The sequence below is a fragment of the Cervus canadensis genome, chromosome 13, assembly GCF_019320065.1.
Source record: "Cervus canadensis isolate Bull #8, Minnesota chromosome 13, ASM1932006v1, whole genome shotgun sequence".
Lineage (NCBI taxonomy): Eukaryota > Metazoa > Chordata > Mammalia > Artiodactyla > Cervidae > Cervus > Cervus canadensis.
In genome coordinates this window covers 14,834,025-14,856,971 of record NC_057398.1, presented here as the reverse complement: position 1 = coordinate 14,856,971, position 22,947 = coordinate 14,834,025, and the positions used below count along the sequence as shown (strand labels likewise).

Sequence of the window (22,947 nt, the reverse complement as noted above, 5' to 3'; positions counted from 1 at the left end):
AATCATGAAATAAATGAAGGGTAAATGGGTATACTTGAAGCACTTACTGAGTTCTTCTCTCTGGAGGGCAGGATTATGGTGATTTTTATTTCCTTCATACTTGGCTGAGTTTCTACAAGGAATATGTATTTATTTTGAATAATTAAAAACTTGATTTAAAAGTTCATAGTATGGATTTTTAAAACTCATACATGTCTGAAGTGCTTGCTCTGTGACCTTCTGTTACTTCTGAGGCTATCAGTTCAGAGGAGACCCTCATTGCTTTGCTCTCAAGAAGTCTGCATTGCCAGTCACTGTTCTGACCCATGAAAGGATATATGACCACACAGGCCAACATTTACAGAGCCTGGTCTATTCAGGGTAGCTTAGTGAGGGAAGGAGAGAAGTAGGGGAAAACAAAATCTTGTTATCCTCAAGGATCCTTTTATACAGAATTCTATGTAAATAGACTCATGCACATCTTAGTTATATACTTCTTTCATCTTACCATAACCTACCAGGCTCCTCTGTCCATGGGATGAAGCTTTCAGGAATGACCTAAAAATCCCAGAGAAAGGTTGACTGCATCTGGATAAAACCAGCAGATGGATTTGCACTCCCAACTTTAAGAAGGAATGCAAAGAGCAAAAAAAAAAATGCCTACCAAATTTGAGATGTAACTATACATTTGAAAGAACAGCTCATACCATGTGTCAGGCATCACACTAAGTTTTTTATGTACACTGCCACCTCATTTTATTTTTCTTTTATTTTGACAACATGCCTATGAGATAGAAACTCCTATCATCAATCCCATTTTACAGATGAAGGAAGGAAGGCTGAAAGAAATGAAACAGGTCATTTAAGGTAACAGATGATGACTGGCAGTGCTTCCTTGGAATCCTAGTTAGCCTACCACCGCTTCTAATCTACTCCTCTTTAGGAGGCTAGACTAGAAAGAGTTTTGGTTCCAAAGAGAAAATACAGATAATTTAAAAAATGGAATACAAAGGGGTTTCAAAAACAATATGATACCAGCCTTTTAAATTGGAAAAGTGAGAACACTGGGAAACCTTTTTTTTTCCTTCCCCAAAAGACTGACTTCCTAGCTATTATGGGTGGGTTATTAACTCATGTCATTAAATTATGAATTTGCTTTTCAGTTAGGTGTCTCATCACTGTCACAGCTCTGATGTGTCCTTTTCCGTTTTTCAACTTCATCTTGGCCCAAAGAGAGAAATGATTCCGTTGTGTGTGTGTGTAATCCACGGGGCCCGGGGAGGATCTTTTTGCCCCTTTTGTTTTCTTGGGTGTCCTCACTCCGGAGGCCTGGCATTCCTCACGCGTCTAGGGCAATGCAAGAGCAGCGAAGCGCGGGGAAGCCACACAAAAGACCGCTATCAATGTTGAAAGATCGATTCAGTGCGCACACGAAACACCCAATATGACCAGGAAAAGGCGAAAACTACCTTTTCCCAGAGGGTGAGAAATTGGCTGACCACATGTGGGTGTCCACAAAAACCCCCCAGCAGGTAAAGAGGTGGGCGGCGATCTTTGTAGATTCCCCAATCATCCCAAACGCGCCAAGAGGCGCGGCCTCCGCCCTTTAGTCCCAAGAGGCCGGGAGGGGCAAAGACGGGGCGCCGAGCACGAAGTCTCAGGCGGTGTCTCCTTCCCTCCCCAGGGCAGCTTCTGCCCAGTGGCCGACGCTTCATTCATCTTGCAGGCGCCGCGGCTCCGGGGCAGGGTGGAGGCGGGTTGGTGGCCGCGCCGGGCCGGGGAAGCTGGGCAGCGCCCACCGGTCCAGCGAAGGGAGGGGCTGCGCGGCGCGGATGCCGGGCCTCGCCTTCCTCTGCTTCCAGCAGGCGCAGCCCCGCGGCTGGACCCGAAGACTGGCTTGGGTCTCCAGCAGAGCTGGGCCGTTAGGGTCTCTGCGCGGTCCAGCGGCTCCTCCTCGGCCATCGCCCGGGTGTCAGGCCCAGGACGCAGCTTTCCCGCCGGGGTCTCCCCTCCAGCCGCGGGGTGCGCGCGCGCGCACACACACACACACACACACACACACACACACACACACACACACACACGCCTGTCCACGCCCTCGATTCCTCTCTGCAGCCCTGGCGGTCGCGCAACCCCGGTCCCTTCCTCCGGGGAGCGCGGCCCCCGCAAGCCCCTCCCGGGGGCGAGGCGGGGGGCAGGACGCGCGCGGGAGCCGGGCGCGGGGAGGGGCCGGCGCTGGGGGAGTGTCTGGCTGCCCCCGCCCCTCGAGTGAGTGACTGGGCGAGGAGGTCCCCTCCCTCCATCCTCCTCCCTCCTTCCCGGTCCCCTCCCTCGCTCGCTCGCCGCCAGCCCCGGCTCGCTCCCTGCCCACTCCCGGGGGGGACGTTCCGTGCCGCGGCCGCCGCTTCTTTCACACTTTAGTTGGGAGCCGCGCGCCGCGCTCAGTTACTGGAGAGAGCTGGCCGCGCGCCGCCGCCTCCAGCACGCACGCACCCGGGCCGGGCTTCGGGGCTCTTACCCCCGGCCTCTGGGAGGAGGGGGAGACCGGGACTCACCGTGGGGAGGAGGAGGAAGACAAGTAGGAGGGAGGAAGAAAACCCGCGAGGAGGACCAGGGCGGGGGGCGGGAGGCTTGCCACCTTCAGCCCCCCCGCGAGCGCCCAAGGTAAGCGGGAGCCCCCCGCCGGCCCGGGGGAGGGGGGAGTTGGCGGCGCGGCTCGGCTGGGCTCAGCTCCGGGGCGCGCCCGGGTGGGCTGGGAGGCAGGCCTGCGGGTGCCTGCCGCGCGGCGGGGATGGAGCCGCGGTCGTGGCGCTGCCGGCTCGCGGCCCGAGCCGGGGCTGCTGCTGCTGCTGGGGGCTGGCGGGGACGGAAGCTGGGGTGGGGGAGCCGCTGGGGGCGTCTGCTGGCCGGGACGCAGGAGCTGGGATGCGGTTGGGGCTGCTGACGACTTTCGTCACATTGAGGCCTGGGTGGTTGGGGTTCGACACCCCTCCTTTCCCACCCGCACCCCCCCACCCCACCACCGCCGCCCTCAGCCTTTCCTGCTCGTCTCGAGCTTTGCCCGTAGCCGCCGTACTTTTGCAAGCCAGAGCTTGAAAGCAAAAACCAAAATGCAGAACCTTTGCTCAATCTCCGAGTCTCTCCGCACCGACAGATCTATGTGTTTGTGTGGGTGCTGTGATCCCCGAATTTCTGAAGTTTTGACCTTTCGGGGAGGAGGTCTGACTAGTCTCGGTGCAGCGGTTTGTCCACCTCGCTGTATTTATTATTCGTGCCCAGGCGAGGCAGCCGGGGAGTGGGGCGCTCCGTTATTGCACGGGGGGAAGATTTCACTCCCCTCTGCGGGCAGTTCGCGAAGTGCGGCCGCCTGCTGCTGCCTCTGGTCGGCTACTGGGTGTCCTTCTCCTGCCTTCCACCCTGCCCCCCCCCCCTTCTCCGAGGGATTTTTTTTTTTTCCTCCCCTCGCTTACTGTTTGTGTGAGAGAAGCCCTCTCATCTCCCATTCATCTCTCTTTCTAAGGCTCTGGATTGGCTAAGGGACGATAATAAAAATTGGGGTGGCTTTTCTCCGTTCCAAGAGTTGCACGGTCAAAGGTAAAAATATATCCACATAAACACGCATTAATCCTGGGAGATGACAGGCCCCGTTGGAGATAGAAGTGTTCGGTTTCCGGTAGGACGTTGGCGATCTATGTATAAGGTAGCTCCCGTCGCGTGTGGGTTAGGAAAATTGTTTTAAAATAGATAGTTGCTTGTGTTGTGGCTCGAAGACAGCCTTAAGTTCAGCTATCGGAGCAAGTCTGAAAGGGAGCCAGCTTGGTCACCCAGAACTTCAGGAAAGACCCACATGCTCTGACTCAGACTTTGGGAGGGGGACAGACACACCAGAGATTCCATGTAGTACTTTTTTTTTTTTTTTTTTTAATTTTAAGGAAACAGTTGGGCTGTTAGGGGAAGTGACACGTTCATTACACGGACAGATATTATGAACACTTCCTTACTTCATGGGCTGGGCTCACCTTCTATCTAATGAGAATAATCTTTCTGTTGGTAGAATTGGGATGTACCAGGATAGAAAAAAAAAAATTATGGGTAGAGTTTTTTCTGGGGTGCTCTAGCTTTCTTCCATCCAAGCACTAACCAGGCCCAACCCTGCTTAACTTCCAAGATCAGACAAGATTGGGCACATTCAGGGCGGTATAGCCCTAGACACTATAGATTTCTTAGGGGCGAGAAGGTAATGTTTCTTAAGGGTCTTTAAGTCCAAGGTGCTCAAGTTGGGGGATTTCTCTCCTTTTTATACTTCTAGAGCTGGATTGTAGGATCAATAGAACATGTTCTGTGTTGGCTGTTTGGAAATGCAATTGATCAGATGTGGAAATGAATTTAGACTTGGTTATTTTTCTTTTGCTGCCTGCAAAGTAAGAAATGCTGGTGATGGGACAGCTGAGTGTATTTGTCTCCACATTAAGCCAGTGCTGGGACTAGCACTTCATAGATCAGAAATGCAGTGTGGAAATCCACCCCTAGTGTTTCCTGCTGTGCAGACTTGGTTCTGACAACAGCTCAGGATGGCTGTTCGGAAAAGCATTAAAGACAAGCAAACTCAGCACTTGGATGAACAGAGGGCTTCAAGAAGGTGTGGGGTGCTTCTGTTGTCAAGTTTATCTCCTTAGGACATTTTTCCCAAGAAAAGTTGGCCCTGGTTGGTAGGGTGGTCTGATATCCAATGTTAACATTTCATCCGAGAAGGACTTGAAGATTCTAGGTTCCCTCTTCAGCTGACTCAGTTTCACTGATCAAGGGAGCTAATCATTTGGTGTTCTTGGCTGGTAATTTATCCTTTATCCTCTCACCCCTGATCTCACTTTATCATTTAGAATGGGTTTCTGGGGGGCTTCCCAGGTGCCCTACTGGTAAAGAACCTGCCTGCCAGTGTAGGAAACATAATGAGACGCGGGTTCGATCCCTGGGTCAGGAAGATCTTCTGGAGGAGAGCATGACAACCCACTCCAGTATTCTTGCCTGGAGAATCCCCTGGACAGAGGAGCCTGGTGGACGGACACGACTGAAGCGACTTAGTATGCACGCATACATGGATTTCTGGGAATTAATAGGCTACTGTCTGAAGTGGTTTGAGCTTTTTGAAGAATCACTGGATATAAATCAAATCTTTCATTAATTGGTACTATTTTCTGTGACTCTCCTCTACCCAGTAGGAAGGTGATGTGTCCCATTGTGAGTATTGTTTCCAGGTTGATGGTGCCTCAGTGCTGTGTTGATTTTTGACCAGTCAAGACTTGACTATCACTTACTGAGTGGCTTACTCCAGGCTCCTAGTGCCGCCCACCCCCCCTTTTTAAAGGGAAAGTCGTCCTTCTTTTTTTTTAAATTAATTAATTTTATTTTTGGTTGCACTGGGACTTTACTGCTGCAAGTGGAGTTTTTCTGGTTGCGGCAAGCAGGGGCTACTCTTCCTACTGTTCATTGCACACGGGCTTCTCATTGTGTTGGCTTCTCTTGTTGGGAGCACAGGTTCTAGGGTGAGAGGGTTCAGTAGTTGCAGTTCGCAGGCTAAGTACTTGTGACTCACAGGCTTAGGTGCCCCATGGCATGTGGAATCTTCCTGCACCAGGGATTGAACCCGTGTCCCCTGCATTGGCAGGCAGATTCTTATCCACTGGTCCTCCAGGGAAGTCCTGGCCCCTTTCTAGTAGCTGTTTTCTTTCAGGAAATGAAACACCCCAGGTTGGAGAAGGAGAGGTTTGGCATCTCCCTTTGGAACAGGAGTGGGCAGGGTATCATTCACCGAGGGTCGTAAGTGTGGTGTCACCAACTTCATGGGAACTTAGCAGTAGAACCTGGAGCCCTCAGAGGCGCCAGCAAGTGCATTTGGGCTATCTTAGCTTCCTTCTTTCGAATTATGGAAGTCTCAGAGCTTGAGAGAAGTAAAAGTTGTGATTAATTAGGTTCTCATTAAAACATGAAAAGCAGATTGCAATAAATCAATGTAAAATACTTGGAAAACTGAGAAGAGGAGAGACGGTCTCAGGGAGAAGGTGTGCATGCAGGGAAAACTGCTACCCTGAAACTGTATATTAAAATTGGTGACAGTTGTGACTTTAAAAGATCATAATTCAAGAGCTTATCTGAAGTGACACGTAAATTATATACGTACATATTTTTAAAGTAGGCAATTATTTAGCTTGACTCCCTCAGTTCTGAAGTTTGATTTTACAACTTACACTGGCAACAAGAAACAACTTGACGTGCTGTGGTTATGCAATCAGGACAAGAGTGGTTGCACGTAAACTGGGCGAGGATGAACCTGGAAATGAACACACAACAGTGTCTGCAGTCACCAGGTAGTAAGGGCCTTCCCCTCCTTTATTATTATTATTATTTTTTTAATTCAGGGTGTTCCTGGAAAATGCATTTCCTGGGTTGCAGGCTAGTCACATAATGTCAAAGATTACTTTCTCTCTATACTTATGAAAGGAGATGCAGCTGCCCCAATCTGAATGGAAACTAAGATTAACTGACCAAACTAGGTAGTTAGAGGCGTTGTTCGTCTCTCCAGCCTCCTTGGCAGCTGATGGATTACATTACATTTACTTGCAAGTCACTCAGTGAGTGATTGGACTGAATGGAATTCACCTAATTAGTTAAGATCTGTAATGTGTCAAAAACCTCCTTGGAAATACATTAGATGCAGATTTCCATTTTCATAAATCAGTACGGTAGTTTATCAAGAGCTCCATGTTATGCCGCAGGTAGGATTTTTCAATGTGGAAACATGTTGGACAGAAAAGTAAACATATCAAGCATAATGTCTTCTCAAATTACTGGAATTTCTATTTAGGATCATCTTCATTTGGAATATGTATAGTATCCGTATTTGAAAAATATTTCTTCACTCCTGATTGTGATTCTGGTCTTCATCTTTTTTTGTCCCAGGCATTCATTGAATAACAACGCTTCGTATTTAAAGGGTGCTTTATAGTTTTCAAAATTCTTTCATGTACCCTTGTTTTACTTGACACCGTGCTGTGGTCATAGCACGCAAGGTTTTCCTCCTGGGATCGCTCCCAGAATGTGCCTGCATCAAAGAGTAGAGAGAGGTCCTGGCAAAGCTCAGGTAGCCCCCCACCTCTTGGCTTACTGGATTTTCCCAAGGGAGGCCATCATGGATATTCACCGCTGTTCCCTCTAAAATAATGTAAAACAAGCGAAGGTGAGACCTGCCTCATGCAGCGGGCACACTCAGCCTGCCAGCATTCATTCTGCGCCTCTGTCCCAGCATCTGTCTGTTCGCTCTCCCTAGGCTGCCTTTTATGTTGCTTCGCCAGACGTCCCTTTCACCTACATCTCCTTTCTAAAGCGTTTCTGTCCCATAGATGTTCATCCAGAGGCCTCCTGCTTCTTCTCCCACCACCTTACTTTTGCCTGCAACACTTGGCTTGTGTATGTCGCAGTGATATTTTCCAGTCCTTTAACTGTGTCTCCAGGCCCACTTTCCCTCTGATGGCTCCCACCTCTCTGCACAAGGGTAGACTTTCTGCTTCCAGCCACTTCTCCTGTCTGCCCTCAGGGCCCCTCTTCGTTGTCCTACTTTGCCCCACATGCCTCCCTTATTACCTCCACCCACTTCTCTCCATCAAGCCGTCAGATCTCCCAGCCCATGCCTGCCTCTGCCTGTTTCACAGGCTCACAGCATATCAGCAGACGTGTTTACAACATTCATGAGTTGAAGTCCACATGCTCTGTACCTTGTAGAAAAATGGAGTTAGCACACTCTCAAGTTTGGGAATCTTTCTGCCTTTGTTTTCACTTTTTCCCCAAAGATATATATGTGTGCTGTGTTTAGTCACTCAGTCGTGTCTGACTCTTGGCGACCCCATGGACTGTAGGCCTCCAGGCTCCTCTGTCCATGGGATTCTCCAGGCAAGAATACTGGAGTGGGTTGCCATGCCCTCCTCCAGAAGATCTTCCTAACCCAGGGATCAACTTTCCCAACCCAGGTCTCCCGCACTTATCATCTGAGCCACCAGGAAAAGGGGTTCTGCTGGGCCAAATTCTGAAACCCATCAGGACAAGGAACTCCTTTCTACGTCTGTTCCATTTTCTTCCTTCTGGAATAGGAATGTCTATAACTATTATCATATGCCTATCCCATCACTGCATATATATATATATATATTGATGTGGACCATTTTTTAAAGTCTTTATTAACTCTGTTACAGTATTGCTTCTGTTTTATGTTTTGGGTTTTTGGCTCCGAGGCATGTGGGATCTTAGTTCCCTGGCCAGGGATCGAACCCACACCCCCTGCGTTGAAAGGCAGAGTCTTAATCTCTGGGCTACCAAGGAAGTCCATGTTTTCACTTTTGATTCCACAATGTTTTTGACTTTTAAAGACTCTTAAAGCCCTTTAATGGGTGTTCATTGGAAGGACTGATGTTGAAGCTGAAACTCCAATACTTGGGCCACCTCATGCGAAAAGTTGACTCATTGGAAAAGACCCTGATGCTGGGAGGGATTGGGGACAGGAGGAGAAGGGGACGACAGAGGATGAGATGGCTGGATGGCATCACCAACTCAATGGACACGGGTTTGGGTAGACTCCGGGAGTTGGTGATGGACAGGGAGGCCTGGCGTGCTGCAATTCATGGGGTCGCAAAGAGTCAGACATGACTGGGCGACTGAACTGAACTGGACTGAAAGCCCTTTAATAGTAGCTGAGGCAGTTTACCTCATCATTTTACTTAGCTTTTACATCTTATGTTAGATCATAGATAAAGGAATATCTAGGCGATTCTTGTTATTTTTAAAGATTGGATGAACATACCTTGAGGAGCATTTTAGAAATTTTCACAATGACACTGTTGAAAGGCTCTCCTATATACCAAAATCTTCTTTCTGGGCTTCCCTGGTGGCTCAGTGGTAAAGAATCCACCTACGATACAGGAGATGTGGGTTCGATTCCTGGGTTAGGAAGACCTCCTGGAATAGGGAAGGGCAACCCACTCCAGTATCCTTGTCTGGAGAATCCCATGGAGCCTGGCGGGCTACAGTCTGTGGGGTTGCAAAGAGTCAGACACGACTCAGTGACTGAACACACAGATACATTTATACTAAGCAAGGATTCTTTAGCTAAGACCTAACATTTTTGCTTTCCCGTATCAATTTATCACCTGTGTGGCCCTATTAGTAGGGTCACTGGGAGATTAAACTGAGGACTACTACTGGAAAAACACAGCCTATTGACTCATTGCATATGACGAACTTGGATTGGTCTTTTTATAAAACTACTTCAAAAGTAGATCCAGCACTAGTTACGCAATATCCTGAGGGCTCCAGGGCTTTTGGAAGAAGGTGCTTTAGAGCAGAGCAGGGAGAATGGTTTTTAAGTAAGAATTCCTCCCTTTCTTAAATGGATCTGTGTTTTATATTTGAGTGCCGTGGACTTTACAGTAGTTTCAGTTCATTGTTTTAACCATATATTAGGACATTTTCCACCTTCCTTGATGACATACGATTTTCCCTGCCAGAGTAGGGTAAGGAAGGAGAATGAGGGATTGGTAGTCTTTGCTGGACTGAGGGGACATTTTTCATACCCATCATCACAGTTTCTGGTGGAGTAGGGTTCGATCCCTGAGTCCGGAAGATCCCCTGGAGAAAGGAATGGCAACCCACTCCAGTATTCTTGCCTGGAGAATCCCATGGACAGAGGAGCCTGGTGGGCTATAATCCATAGGGTCGCAAAGAGTCGGTGACAACTTAAGCGACTGAGCACACACACAGGCGAGACCCACTCAGCAATCCAAGAGATGCAGTATTTATCATCACAGGCACTCCAAAAAGCTTATCCCTGAACCCCAGAGTTGGCAAGGAGGCTTGTATTGGTTGTTTACAGTATAGGGGAACCCCTGTGTTAACCCTGTGATTTCTTTCAGGAGAGGGTTGAAAGCCAGATGTGAAGTAAGGAGATGTTGCGAGGCTGCCCTGCTGAGATTTGCAGAGAACTTTTCAAAGACATAGATAATTAATACATGCCAAGGGGTGACTTCAGCAGTTCTATCTGAAAGTTCTGCCAACAGCAATTTTCCTAAGATAATTTTGTAACAGTTCTTCCAATTAAAAGGTTATAAAGGAGCCAACCACACATATCTCTGTGTCTCAGGCAGATACTATTACTATTTTGAGGAAGGAGGTAAGAATCCAGGAACCTCTTTGTTTCTTATTTACTGAAAATTCAGATGTTCTGGTCTTTATTGCCAGGAATCCATGACAGTCTAGGGACAACTCCCAAAACAAAGTTTCTGCTTACCCTTGGTGGCCGCCCCAACACGCACCCCGACCTGGCCCTGGGCTTCCTTCCCTCTGCCACTTCTTTTCAGGTCCAATCCCTTCTCCTCCAAAGAGCTTCGTCTCTGACTTTCTGAGTGGTGTGTCCCTTAGCATCCATGAACTCCTGCAGCACTTGCTAAGTCACTTCACTTGTGTCTGACTGTTTTGCGACCCCATGGTGTAGTCTGCCAGGCTCCTCTTTCCATAGGATTTTCCAGGTTAGAATACTGGATTGATTAGCCATTTCCTTCTCCAAGGGTCTTCCCGACCCAGGGATAGAACTGATGTCTCCTGCCTTAGCAGGCGGATTCTTAACCACTGAGCCACCAGGGGTAAGGTCCTGCAACACTTATTTGATGTTTATTTCTTTCATTATTGGTTTTGATCTTGATTTATGTTTTTTTGGTCACCCCACCGAATCATCAGCTCTGTCATGCCCACTGGGCCTTAAGTGTATAACATGCTGAGTAAATAGCTGTTGGTTGATTGACAGCTGGTCATTGGTCTGAGGCTTAGAATTTTTCTCTGTGAAGACCTTGCTCCCATTTAAAACTTTTTAACCAAATGAGGAAGTGGAGTTTCTCAGGGATGAGAAAAGATAGTGGGAATTTTTTGATTCCTTTGTTGGCCAAGGTTAGGGTGTCTAATCTGTCTTACTCATGAAGATAATGTACTAAACAAACATTTGTTGATGATACTTTGTGTCATCTCTGTGCCTGGCACAGGAGAGATGCTGGAGATACAGATAGAAAGGCCTGGCCCTGACTTTGTGGACTTCTCAGAAACGCATGGGAAGTGTCAGTCAAGCACATGGCATGTGGGGAAGAATCAGGGTGCTTTGGAAGCTGGGGGAGAAAGCAGCCGACTCTGTCTAGAGGTAGGCTGACTGGGCACCCTGTCTCCCTGGGACATTCCAGGTCTGTGCCCATTGTTCAACATAGTTATTAATGCATACCCTTTGCCCTCAGAAGTCTCCCGGTTTGGACAATAAATACTGATATAAGATCCCCCAACATAGAGAAGTCACAGAAGAGTTCACAGAGAAGGAGGTATTTGGGATGACACTGAAAAGCCACACAAGTGTCCCCTAGGGTATTGTTTACATTTCTTAAAGTATTGGAGGACCAGCATTGGTTTGCTAACCATTTTTGCTCATTTTACTGTGGATTTGCAGACTAGTTCAGAGACTGACATTTGGGGATAAAGGGATTTGAAGGTCGATGGAAGGTGAAGTGGCTTCCCAGGTGGCACAGTGATAAAGAATCCACCTGCCTAGTAGGACATGTGGGTTTGATCCCTGGGTCAGAAAGATTCCCGGGAGAAGGAAATGGCAACCCACTCCAGTATTCTTGCCTAGAAAATCCCAGGGACAGAGGAGCCTGGGGGGCTACAGTCCATGGGGTCGCAAAGAGTCTGGTAGGACTGCGAGACTGAACGTGCATGCAAGGAAGCTGAAGTAGGGCATTCCAGCAGAGTCCACACACCAACGTGGACACGGGCGGATGTAAGTCGCTGTGGCTTGGAGCACATGGAAGATGAGACTGATGGACTATGCAAGAGTTTGGACTCATTGCCCAAAATAAGATGCATTGAGAGGCAACGAGAGGTTGTAAGCAGGGCAGAGACATAATTGCATGATAGCTGGTTCCTTTGTGGGTGTGGGTAAAAGACTGGAGGGGAACTGAGAGAGTGACCCCAGGACACCTACCGCACAACTGGGGCCCAGCACATTTTTGTTCAATAAATGAATGAGAGAGAGTTTTTGAATATGTGGTAGTTGAAGCTACGTAGCTTTATGTGAGATTGCTTGGGGGAAAGTAAATAGAAGAAAAACACTGAACCCTGAGTTCCAGGAAACACCAACTTTGATGGGGTGGATGGAAAGGATAGTGGATACTAAAACTTCAGGCTCTTATCATGGCAAGAAAACCAGGCAAGTGGTGTCAGGAAGAGAGGATGGGTGTGTGCTTCACATTGTCACATGAAGGAGTAAAATGACATTGAAGAGTTTTTCTCAGAATTTATAATTCTGTTATAAAAATAGAAGTGGAAATGTTTACCTTATGGCAGATATCAGGACATAGGTAATTGGTTGGCCAAAAAGTTCGTTTGGATTTTTCTGCAAGCTATTATGGGAAAACCCGAATGAACTTTTTGGCCAGCCCATTACTTAGCATTATAGAATTACTATATTCATGCTGCATGCAAGGTTTGAAGTTTTATGATTGTTAGTTTTACACACTGGGATCCTGAGGTTTACCTTATACAGTTTATGCCGGTACTGGGTGTAGTAAAAGTCTGAGGCCATGTTCTTGGAGGATGATGGAATTACACAATGTTTAATCATTGTGAATTTACAAATGTGCGTAGTGATATATATAAAGGGGTTAAAATACATGAGTGTTTACTTTCTACTAGATGTGGAGCCATCCACGGGGGAGGGACACATTAAGTTACAACATTTTTACAAAGGATGGCTAGTTGTAGAAGCCAGACTGAGCAGCAGTGTCACTGAAGGTTTGTGGTAAAAATAAGAGACAATTGTCGCAGAATAGATTGTTACTTGTCCTCAGTCTCTACTGAGAGACCCCAGGTGGAGGTGGGGGGTGGCATTATAACATATTGGAGGGAACTTGGGCTTTGGATTCAGCAAAAATTATCCCATTTTCACCACTTCCTAACTCTAGCTTCCTGCCCTTGAATAATTAAGGTAATAATTGACAATAGTAATAATAAAAGCTCACATATATTGAGTGCTTACTCTGCATCCAGGTGCTGTGCTAAGTACATTACATGCATTGTCTTTAATGCTTGCAACAACCTTACGAAGAACCTATGACTATTACCTCTATAGATAAGGCAGAACTAAGGTTTAGGGGTGTTGAGGACCTTGACCAAGGTCTTATAGACAATAAGTGGTGGTGCTGAGACTGGAATCCAGGCTCTCTGACTCCTGGGCAAGAGTCAAGCGTTCAATGATCAACTCCTGGGCAGTTCTGTCTTCTGCCTTTCCTGCTACACATACACATTTCCTTCTCCTTACCTACTGGTTTTTTTTGAAGCAAATCGCAGACATTATGTCATCTTGTCTGTACATACTAGATTATATTTCTAAATGATAACAGTTTTTTTTTCTTTTAATATAGCCAAGTATTATCATTCCTTAAAAATATTAACAATAATTTCTTATTATCTAGTCAGTAATCAAATTTTCCTGGTGGGCCCATATATTTTTTAATGATTAATGTATTTTATTCAGAATCCAAACAATATTCACACTTCAGAGATACATCCATCTTTCTTTATAGACTTCCTTTCTCTGTTTTGGGCTTCCCTTGTGGCTCAGCTGGTAAAGAATCCACCTGCAATGTGGGAGACCTGGGTTTGATCCCTGGGTTGGGAAGATTCCCTGGAGAAGGGAAAGGCTACCCACTCCAGTATTCTGGCCTGGAGAATTCCATGGACGGTATAGTCCACGGGGTCGCAAAGAGGTGGACACGACTGAGAGACTTTCACTTTCTCTACTTTCCCTCTTTTTATTCTTCCCTAGCAGTTTATTTGCTAAAGAAACAGGGATTTATCCTGTGGGACTCTCTGCAGTCTGTAGTTTTCATCTTCTTTTTTAGTATTCTTCACTATATTCTTCAGTTTCCAGTATTTCCTGTAGTTTGATCGAGATTGGTACCTTGATCAGATGGTTTGGTAGGAGTATCTCATAGAAAGTGCTCTGCAGGAGGCATACATGCCTTTTTGTTTCTTTATTTGTGAGGTTAAGACCCACTGGACTAACTGGTTGGTGATGGGGGCTTCCCTGGTGGCGCAGTGGATGAGAATCCACCTGCCAATGCAGGAGACATGGGTTCAGTTCCTGATCCAGGAAAATCCCACATGCCCCAGAGCAACTAAACCCATGAGCCACAGCTAGAGGCTGCACTCCGGAGCCCTTACTCTGCAAAAAGAGAAGCTGCAGCGATGAGAAACTTGTGCCCTGTAACTAGAGAGTGGCCCCCACATGACACAAGTAGAGAGAAGCCCATGCCGCAATGAAGATTCAGCACAAAATAAATAAATAAATATTTTTTTAAAGAAAGACTAACTGGTTGATTTAGTGTTGTCAGCCTGATCTTTCCATTGGAAAGCTTCCCGAGTGGCTCTTCAAAAACCACTTTGGTTATTGCTTAGATATTTCCTTTCAGAAATGGTTGAGAAATGATAATATTCTGTCATCTCTTCTGCGTTTGGTTAGCTGGAGTTTTTCTATCAAAAAGAGATTTACCACGTCAATTATTTGGTCACTTCAGGGTATAGTCCATCTAGGACAATTAATGCTCAGTTTTATTCCCTCTATTTTAAATAATGTTCAGAATTATGAGTTGATTTTCTAACATCTTTCTAAGAAGACCAATGAGAGTATCATTATGAACTCATGGATTTTAACACAATTCATGTGTTTATAGTCCTTTGCAGTTATTTCTTTTGAAGTTCAAGTTATCTTTGGCCCAAAGGAGAATCTTTACATTGGCTTCTGATTCCTTCTGACATGACTATACTGGTGTTTGAGGATGTCTTTACTTTGTGGTATGACAAAGATATTTCAGAATTCTCTAGGACATTTCCTGTCCCAGATCTTTTTATTTCTAACTGATATTTAGAGACCACAATACAAGTGTTAGGAGTTCTTGTTGCCTTTGGACTGGTCATTGTTCCTAGGTCTGTTAAAGTTAAAAAATATAGATGTGTATGTATACCTAGCTACTGAGACATGGAGATATATATATATGTATATATATATATATATATATATGTTTGTATATGGATATGTTTTTGTAAAAATGTGTGTATGTATGACATGTGTGTGTATGTGTGTATGCATATTGTTTCTGTTTAATATAAGCAAAGGCTTCCTCAGTGGCTCCGCAGAAAAGAACCTGCCTGCCAGTGCAGGAGATGCAAGAGACACAGGTTAGATCACTGGGTTTGGGAGATCCCTTGGAGCAGGGCATGGCAACCCACTCCAGTATTCATGCCTGGAGAATTCCATGGACGGAGGAGCCTGGTGGGCTACAGTCCATAGGGTTGCAAAGAGTCAGACATGATTGAAGTGACTGAGCACACAATGTAAGCAAATGTATCTATTTTCTCCCTTTTTTTCTAAAAGGTAGCATACTGTAGTTTGTAGTTATCCACCTTGCTTTTTGCACCTACTGGTATTTTTCAGAGATCACTCTGAAGCCATATATTAATATAAACATTTTTCAGTAACTTTTACAACTGCAGAGACTCCATTGTGTAAATATACCAAACTTTTATTTGTTTGGCTACATGGCTATTTTCAGTCTTTTGCTTTTACATTGTAATGGGAATAGTTTGTTTTTGGTGGTGGGGTTTATTTGCAAATCAAACATAAAGCCTGAATGGTTAAGTTTTTCCTTAACTAAATGGACAGCTGAATGAACAGTGCTGCAGTGAATAGCCTTGTGAATATTTATGTATGTATTCTTGCCAGTTTATCTTCCTAGAAGTGAAGTGGGATTGCTGGGTCAAAGGATAAATGGATTTACAGTTTTGTTTGATATCACCAAAGGTCCTTTCTGTGGGTACTGTACAATTTTGCATTCCCACCAGCAGGTGATGAGAGTTCCCTCTTACCCCACAGTCTTACCAGTAGACATGTTGTAAAAAACCTTTGGGTCTTTGCCATTCAAATGGTGAGAGATGATACTCTAGTGTAATTTTAATTTGCATCTCTTATTATGAGCTAGCTTGAGTTCCTTTTCTTATGTTTTGGGGCCATTTGCATTTCTTTTTCTGTGCACTGTCTCTTCATATTTTTTGGCCATTGTTATAGGATTTTAGGTCTTTTCCCCCCTTTTTTATGAAACTTTTTATACATTAGGACATTATATACTAGGCATATCATCCCTAATATTTGACAGTTTTCCCCAGTTTATCATTTGTCTTTTTCCTCTGATTATGGTTTTTCAAATGTAATTTTTTCCCTTGACTTACTCAGTTATATCAGTCTTTCTTTATTCCCTCTTGGATTTGAATCATGACGTAAAAAAACTTCTAGATTGTAGAGCAGCACTGTTCAATAAAAACATAGTAGAGACCACATATGGAAATTTCAGCAGCCACAATAAAGCAAATAAAAATAAAGGTGTAATTAATTTAATAATGTATTTCATTTAATCTAATATGTCAAAAATATTGTTATTTCAACAAGTAATCAGGATTTTAAAATTAGTAATGAGATATTTTACAATTTTTTCATGCTGAATTTTTCAGAACTCATGTGTATTTTATACTATAGCACATCTCAACATGATCACTAAATTTTCATTGTAAATACTTAATCTGTATGTAGATTTCATAAAATTTAAAGTTTAAAAGTAAGTTCACTTAACAGAGTTGTTCCAAATATACATAAAAGTCTTTCAATAGCTGTGTTGAATGTCAGTTTTTGAATTTCAATTTAAATTATTTAAAAGAAATTAAAACTGCAAATTCAGTTTTTAGCATGTTTCAGGTGCTTGGTAGCCATGTGTGGATAATGACTACCATCTTGGACAGCACAGTTATAGGCTAGTCACCCATATTTTCTTTTAGTATTTGTGTGGTTTAATCATTAACATTTAAATCTGTGACCACTGGAATTTATGTTGGTGTATGGTATGGGGAATGGATCCAATTTTCTTTTTTTTTTTTTTAACATGTTTATTTGGAAATCACAAACCACTTGTTTATTAAAAAATTCATCTTTTCCCCACTAATTTGAGATGTACCCCTATCATATAGGCTTCCCTGGTGGCTCAGATGGCAAAAATCCACCTGCAGTGTGGGAGACCTGGGTTCAATCGCTGGGTTGGGAAGATCCCCTGGAGAAGGAAATGGCAATCCACTGAGTGTTTATCAAGTACATGCTATACACCAGATGCAAGGTGTCCATTAAGTCATTTAATCCAGATAACAGTCTCCTATTAAGCCATATAGGTTATACATATTGCCAGAGAGTCAACACAGGAAATACATGATGAGATTTTCATGAAAGCTTGTCTGCCCCCAAATCCCATATTCCAAAACAGCTTTTTAAGAGCTTCAAGAACTAATACATCCTTTACTCAGTGCAGGGCGTCCTAACTCATTCCAGAAGGAGTATTTCTAGCCTTAACATTTCAGAGAAGGAAGTGCAGGTCTTCAGAATGTCTGTGCATTTTCATCTGTTTAAGTTTTCTGTCTTCAGTAGCATCAAGCAGCTGCTCTTTACCCCTTTCTTTGATGGTCCTTTCATAGGCTTGATGGCCTTAAAGAATTTGATTGACTGGGCAGTGGAAGACCTGTCAGGGTTTCTGCTGGTTTTCTGATGTGAACTCTTTCTTAATTTTGCATTCCCAGGATTAGCCCAAACCCGGAAACCTCTCTTCACCATGCCTGTGCAAAGCTTTTGCAGCCTATTGCACCTTCTGGCATTAAGATTACATGTATCTCTTTCTCCAACTTGTCAAAATTTTAAAACCGTTTTTTTTTTCCCCTTGGTTCTTCAAGAATTACCTTATGTATCCCAAATTGTGCTTTCAGCAAATGAAACTTTTTCTGATCTTTTATCTGAGTTGTTATTTGGCATATTATTATCAGACCCAGCACTGATAATTGTTATTATGCTTTGAAGTTACATCATGTTTGGCTTCAGAGTTCCCCCATTCTTACCCCTTCTTTCCATTGGTATTTTCTGGAGAGAACGCAGCTGAGGAAGGCGACAGGGTGGGAAGGAGTATTCAAATGAGCATTTGGTTGCTAGGTAACCTGGCTTACTCAGGATTTGTGACTTCCTAAAGTTATGTAGAAATTAACTGCAGAGCTATTTGGAATCTCTGTCCAATGGCACATTCCTCTTTAGATTAGTGTGCATTCACTTCAGAGTTGACAGTAGCTTCTAAATCTACACAGCCTCTTTCTCTAGGAGCTATTAGACTTACTCTTTCAAGGGAGTGAATATGGCAAAAAAAAAAACCCACACTTTTTTTATATAAATAAAAATGAGGTCAGTGTACAAGTGAAGATGGTGAATCCCCATCACATCCTGTGATCTGTGGATGTGTGAGTGCCTTTCCAAGCCCTGGGAAGATAGTTTTCATAGTGATACTGAAGCCAGCCTTGTATATTCCTTCTGTCTTCATTATATTTGAGTTTCCGCCAAGTTTGCTTTAGGTTCTAGTGTCAAGAAATATACTTGTCCTTTGTGTAATCTCCAATGAGAGTTATATGGTTTTCTGTGTGAAGATAAAATAGCTTGCATGTGCTTAGATATTTCACTTTTTAAAAAGCATAATATCTAAGATTAACACAATTTAAAAGGAACCAAATAGAGTTAAATAAGCTCCTATGATTTGCAAGGAAGTAAAGTGAGTATGTCCAGAAAATGAAATGCATGTGAGATTTATACTGGTTTTCTACTACTTGATTAGATCCTATTCCTATAATAATGTTTTGAGGGCTCTTCCCTTGGATCTTAGATGTTGTCAACCACAAAGGTGGGATCAGGGTAAGGGTGAGGGAGTAATGGCCTTGAAAGGAAATTTAAAAAAGCAGTGGTATTTATGATCAGGTGTTGTTTTTTGGAAAATCACATTTATTTTCGAACTTGTAGCAGGTTATTTGTTAAGTGGCAGAGAGGATCCGAATTCTGAGGGAAATTCAGTTCTGATAGCACTGCTTATCCTCTGCACACAGCCTGAAGATAACCTTGTAATTTACAGCAGCGCATTCAGACTGTATCGTCCTGATTGCTCCTTTAAATGCCTATTCCGGAAGGACTTGAGCCTCTCTCTCTGTTACTTTGTGCTTTAATGGGCCAGCTGCGTGCATGTGAAAGCAGTAAGGGAAACTTGGAGAGGCTGTCGTCTTTTGGATGCTTCTTTGAGATTGAGTGGGTTTTTTCCTCCTTTCTACACTGCCCTCCTTCCCCTGTCTCTATGTAGTTGAATTTTCGATGTGGAACCAACACACGTGGCTATAACGTTTTATACGTTTAAAATGAGTGGGAAAAAAAATAAAAAACATGCTTAAATGGTATTTCCCATAATTGAATGAACTACAGCTCCATTTAGTAACATTAATATGAAAAACTCTGAGAATCTCTCAGGTTAAGATTTTCTCTCTAAGCTAAACAGAACTTTCCCCAGGTCACAGCCTGTGTCCTGCCATCTCCACTTAGCACCATAAATGCATCTATTAAACAAATGCGTGCACAGTAGTTCAGAAATCCACAAACGCTGTTTTCTCTCCCTGAGTAAATAAAACACTGTGTTGGCCAAAAGGGACGTTTGGGAACTGAAAACCCGAACAAACATTTTGGCCACCCCAGTGCGTCAATCTTGGGTTATTTTGATAGCTCTAAGCAGTCTCTTACCTGCTTACCTTTGAAGTATCTTGCCTTTTTTAGGGCAGGTGGTGGGACTGGAGCACTTAGGGAAACGTGCCAGGCCTCTCGCAAATCATTCATGATTCCAGATGAACATTGTATTTGACATGGCTATTTATTTTTTTTTATCAAGTGTGAAGAAGTCTAAAATAAAAAGTTATGTCTTGTCCTGGCATTGGTAAGTCTTGCTGAGGCTGTGAGAAAGTCAAGATGAAGAGGACTCGGCCTTGTTTGTGCTGCATAGGCACGCGGATTCCATAGCAGATGCGCTGATGGGTGTCAGGTGAGGAAAAGAGCCATGACCTTACAAGACGGGTTTAGAAACCATGGAGTGGGCCACGGGGAGTTGGAATTCTCATTTTCACTTTTCACTAGACTGGCTCTCCCTTTGTTACCTATGGTCAACATAAGAAAGAGCAGCTGGAGAATTAATAACTCAATGATCATTATTAATACTGCGACAGGGCAGCTAAGAAGGAGAAACGTGTCCTAAATCGAACTTGTAACAGTTCAGTATTTCCTTGCTGAGTGGGTAGATGACTCAATGCACTTGGTATAATACATTAGAATTGCTCTATTAAAACTGGAAAATGTGTCTTAATATTGTACCATCGCAGTCAGGAATGGTTTATTTTTGTTGCTGGTAGTTTATTTCCAAATCAAACATAAAGCCTGAACTGAAACATTACTTGTCATTTACTGGACAGACAGCTGAATGAACAGAGAAGGTAACTGAATTTATTCTACAGCCGTCAAAGCCCTGGGTATGAAGGCTTTGTGCTTGTTGGCAAACTCTGCTGCCAAAGAGACTTCAGAGAGACTTCAGTGTCTCAACAGCGGGACCCACTCTATTGGTGGGTCCACTCTACTGGGATTTTTATTAACTTGAAATTTTAAATTCTTCATTCCTTATTCTGAATCCAGTTCAACAAAGGGTTATTATTTGGGTCCTTTGCTAGGGCCTGGAGTTTTACTAAGTTGAGCTATAGGTTAAAATGTTTATCATCAAAGAGGAAATTTTGTCTATGTTAGGTATTTGTGAGGAATGAGAAATCCCTGATAAGGGCTGAGAAATAGGAATAGTCACTCAGCTGCTAAAGAGATAGAATGAGAAGGCACATCCCCCTGAAGGCTTTACCCATCCTTTGGGGATAGTCTGACCTTTGAAAAAGATTTAGTGGTCAGATTTCACCACCTTTTCTCTAGCATCCCAATCTGATGAAGTCTCATGCATAACAAAAATGGCACATTAGGGTCCTTTTATTTAACTCTGACAATGCCCACTAGAAAATTGTAGAACAAAGTCTGTTCCTTAGCCACAGGGCTATTCTTGCAGTGACCTAAGGGTTTGAATGTCAGTGCTCTTTCAGTACTAGACTACTAAGAGTTATTTCAGCTGAGAAGGTGAAATATGGGTAGTTTCCATCTATTCAGCACTCTTTTTTTTTTCATTCTTACACAACTTTCAAAGAAAGTTTCCTTTGGTGTTTGTAGTGTTGGGATGACCCGAGGCCAGCAGTTGGCTAACTGTAGTTTTGCCTTGGGCCAGGTGAGTCCCAGCTGGGGGGCCAGGAATCTGCTGTCTGTATTTTTCAGTGAGTGGGCTCTTGTGTTGGAATACACTAACCTTCTGACCCTCAGCCTTTGTAGAAAGAATTATCTCACAGTATTGGGGAAAAGTAAACGGAATGGGGTAGCGGTGGAATGTCTGTGGGCTATGGAACATGGCCTTGAGCTGGGGGCTAGGAGGACTGCAGGAAATGACCTGCAGGTGGATTTTTAACACAACACCTTTTTCAGGTCTCTTTGCTCAGTCGCTTCAGCCATGTCTGATTCTTTGCGACCCCATGGACTGGAGTCATCTGTCCACAGGATTCTCTAGGCAAGAATACTGGAGTGGGTTGCCATGCCCTCCTCCAGGGTATCTCCTCAACCCAGGGACTGAACCCGTGTCTCTTGCATCTCCTGGATCGCAGGCAGATCCTTTACCGACTGAGCCACCGGGGGAGCCCCACTATTGGAATAAAGGAATTCATAGTGGATTTTGGTGAATTAAAACAGAAAGAGCAAGAAAGTCATCTATACCAAAGTAGAATAACCCTTTTAATCATGAATGAATAGCTCTTTTGTTGTTTAGTTGCTAAGTTGTATCCGACTCTTTGTGACTGCATGGATCGTAGCCTGCCAGGCTCCTCTGTTCATGGGATTCCCCAGGCAAGAATACTGGAGTGGGTTGCTATTTCCTCCTCCAGGGGATCATCTTGACCCAGGGATCGAACCTGCATCTCCTGCATTGGCAGGCCAGATTCTTTACTGCTGAGCCACCACTTTGCAGAGTGAGGATTTCAGTCCACCTGGCCTACCTCAACTTTGAAGCTGACTGTCTTCCTAGCACACTGCCTGGTTCACCTCAGGCCTCAGAAAAATTGAATTAAATGTTATGGTGACTCCAGGGCCTCTGGGTATTCATTGTTTTATTTCCCTTCTCTGTGGGTTTCTGAGTAATATCTTACTGTTCTGAACTGTCCTCTCAGTTGGCTTTCCTTTTATTTATGCCCTTTCTCAAGCAGCACTGAAGAGTACCTTTCAACAGAGCATCAAGACATCTGTATAAATTTGTATAATGACAGGCAGAGACACATAGCAGAATAGAAATAAAGTATACAAATTGGCAAACTTATGAAACATAAAATGATAAGATTATGGAGAAGAAAGTGTAAGGACAGTAAGAAATTTATTTTTTTCAATATAATGGAAACAAAGCATCTGTTCATAAATCTTAAAATAATATCTAATAAATATGCTGCAAGAGACTTCTTTTTAAAGAATGCATTGTTCTGGTCAGGAAAAGAAAAAAAGAACTGTAATAGTTAAAAGGTCTGTGAATAGTGTGTTTACATAGGAAATATGGCTTTGGAAGCAATGTTCAGATAATTATGTCTGTACCTGAATAGGTAAAGATGTTTCAGGCCATTAGAATTTGTCTTGGGAGGAAGAGTTATACTAAGATCAAGGAGGTTTTTCAGGTGGTTATATTGGATTTCATACTTTAGTCATAACTCTTGAACATGTTGAATAATTTTGACCAAATTTGTAATAGCACAATAAGTTTCTTAGATTCAACCCTGAGGTTTGATGTGCAGTATTTAAACAACCAATAAAAGCCAGTCCATTTCCAAATGAACATATTTCTGTGA

The 22,947-nt window shown here is 43.9% G+C and overlaps 1 protein-coding gene across 1 annotated transcript in view; it reads left to right on the top strand.

The window, feature by feature from the left end:
• Positions 1 to 2,293: 2,293 nt before the first annotated feature.
• The window catches only part of C13H1orf21 (chromosome 13 C1orf21 homolog), a 237,799-nt gene continuing 217,145 nt past the window's right edge, over positions 2,294 to 22,947 (top strand). The window contains exon 1 of the mRNA XM_043484883.1: positions 2,294 to 2,643. The gene's annotated coding sequence lies outside the window, so the exon portion shown is untranslated. The remainder of the gene's footprint in view (positions 2,644 to 22,947) is intronic.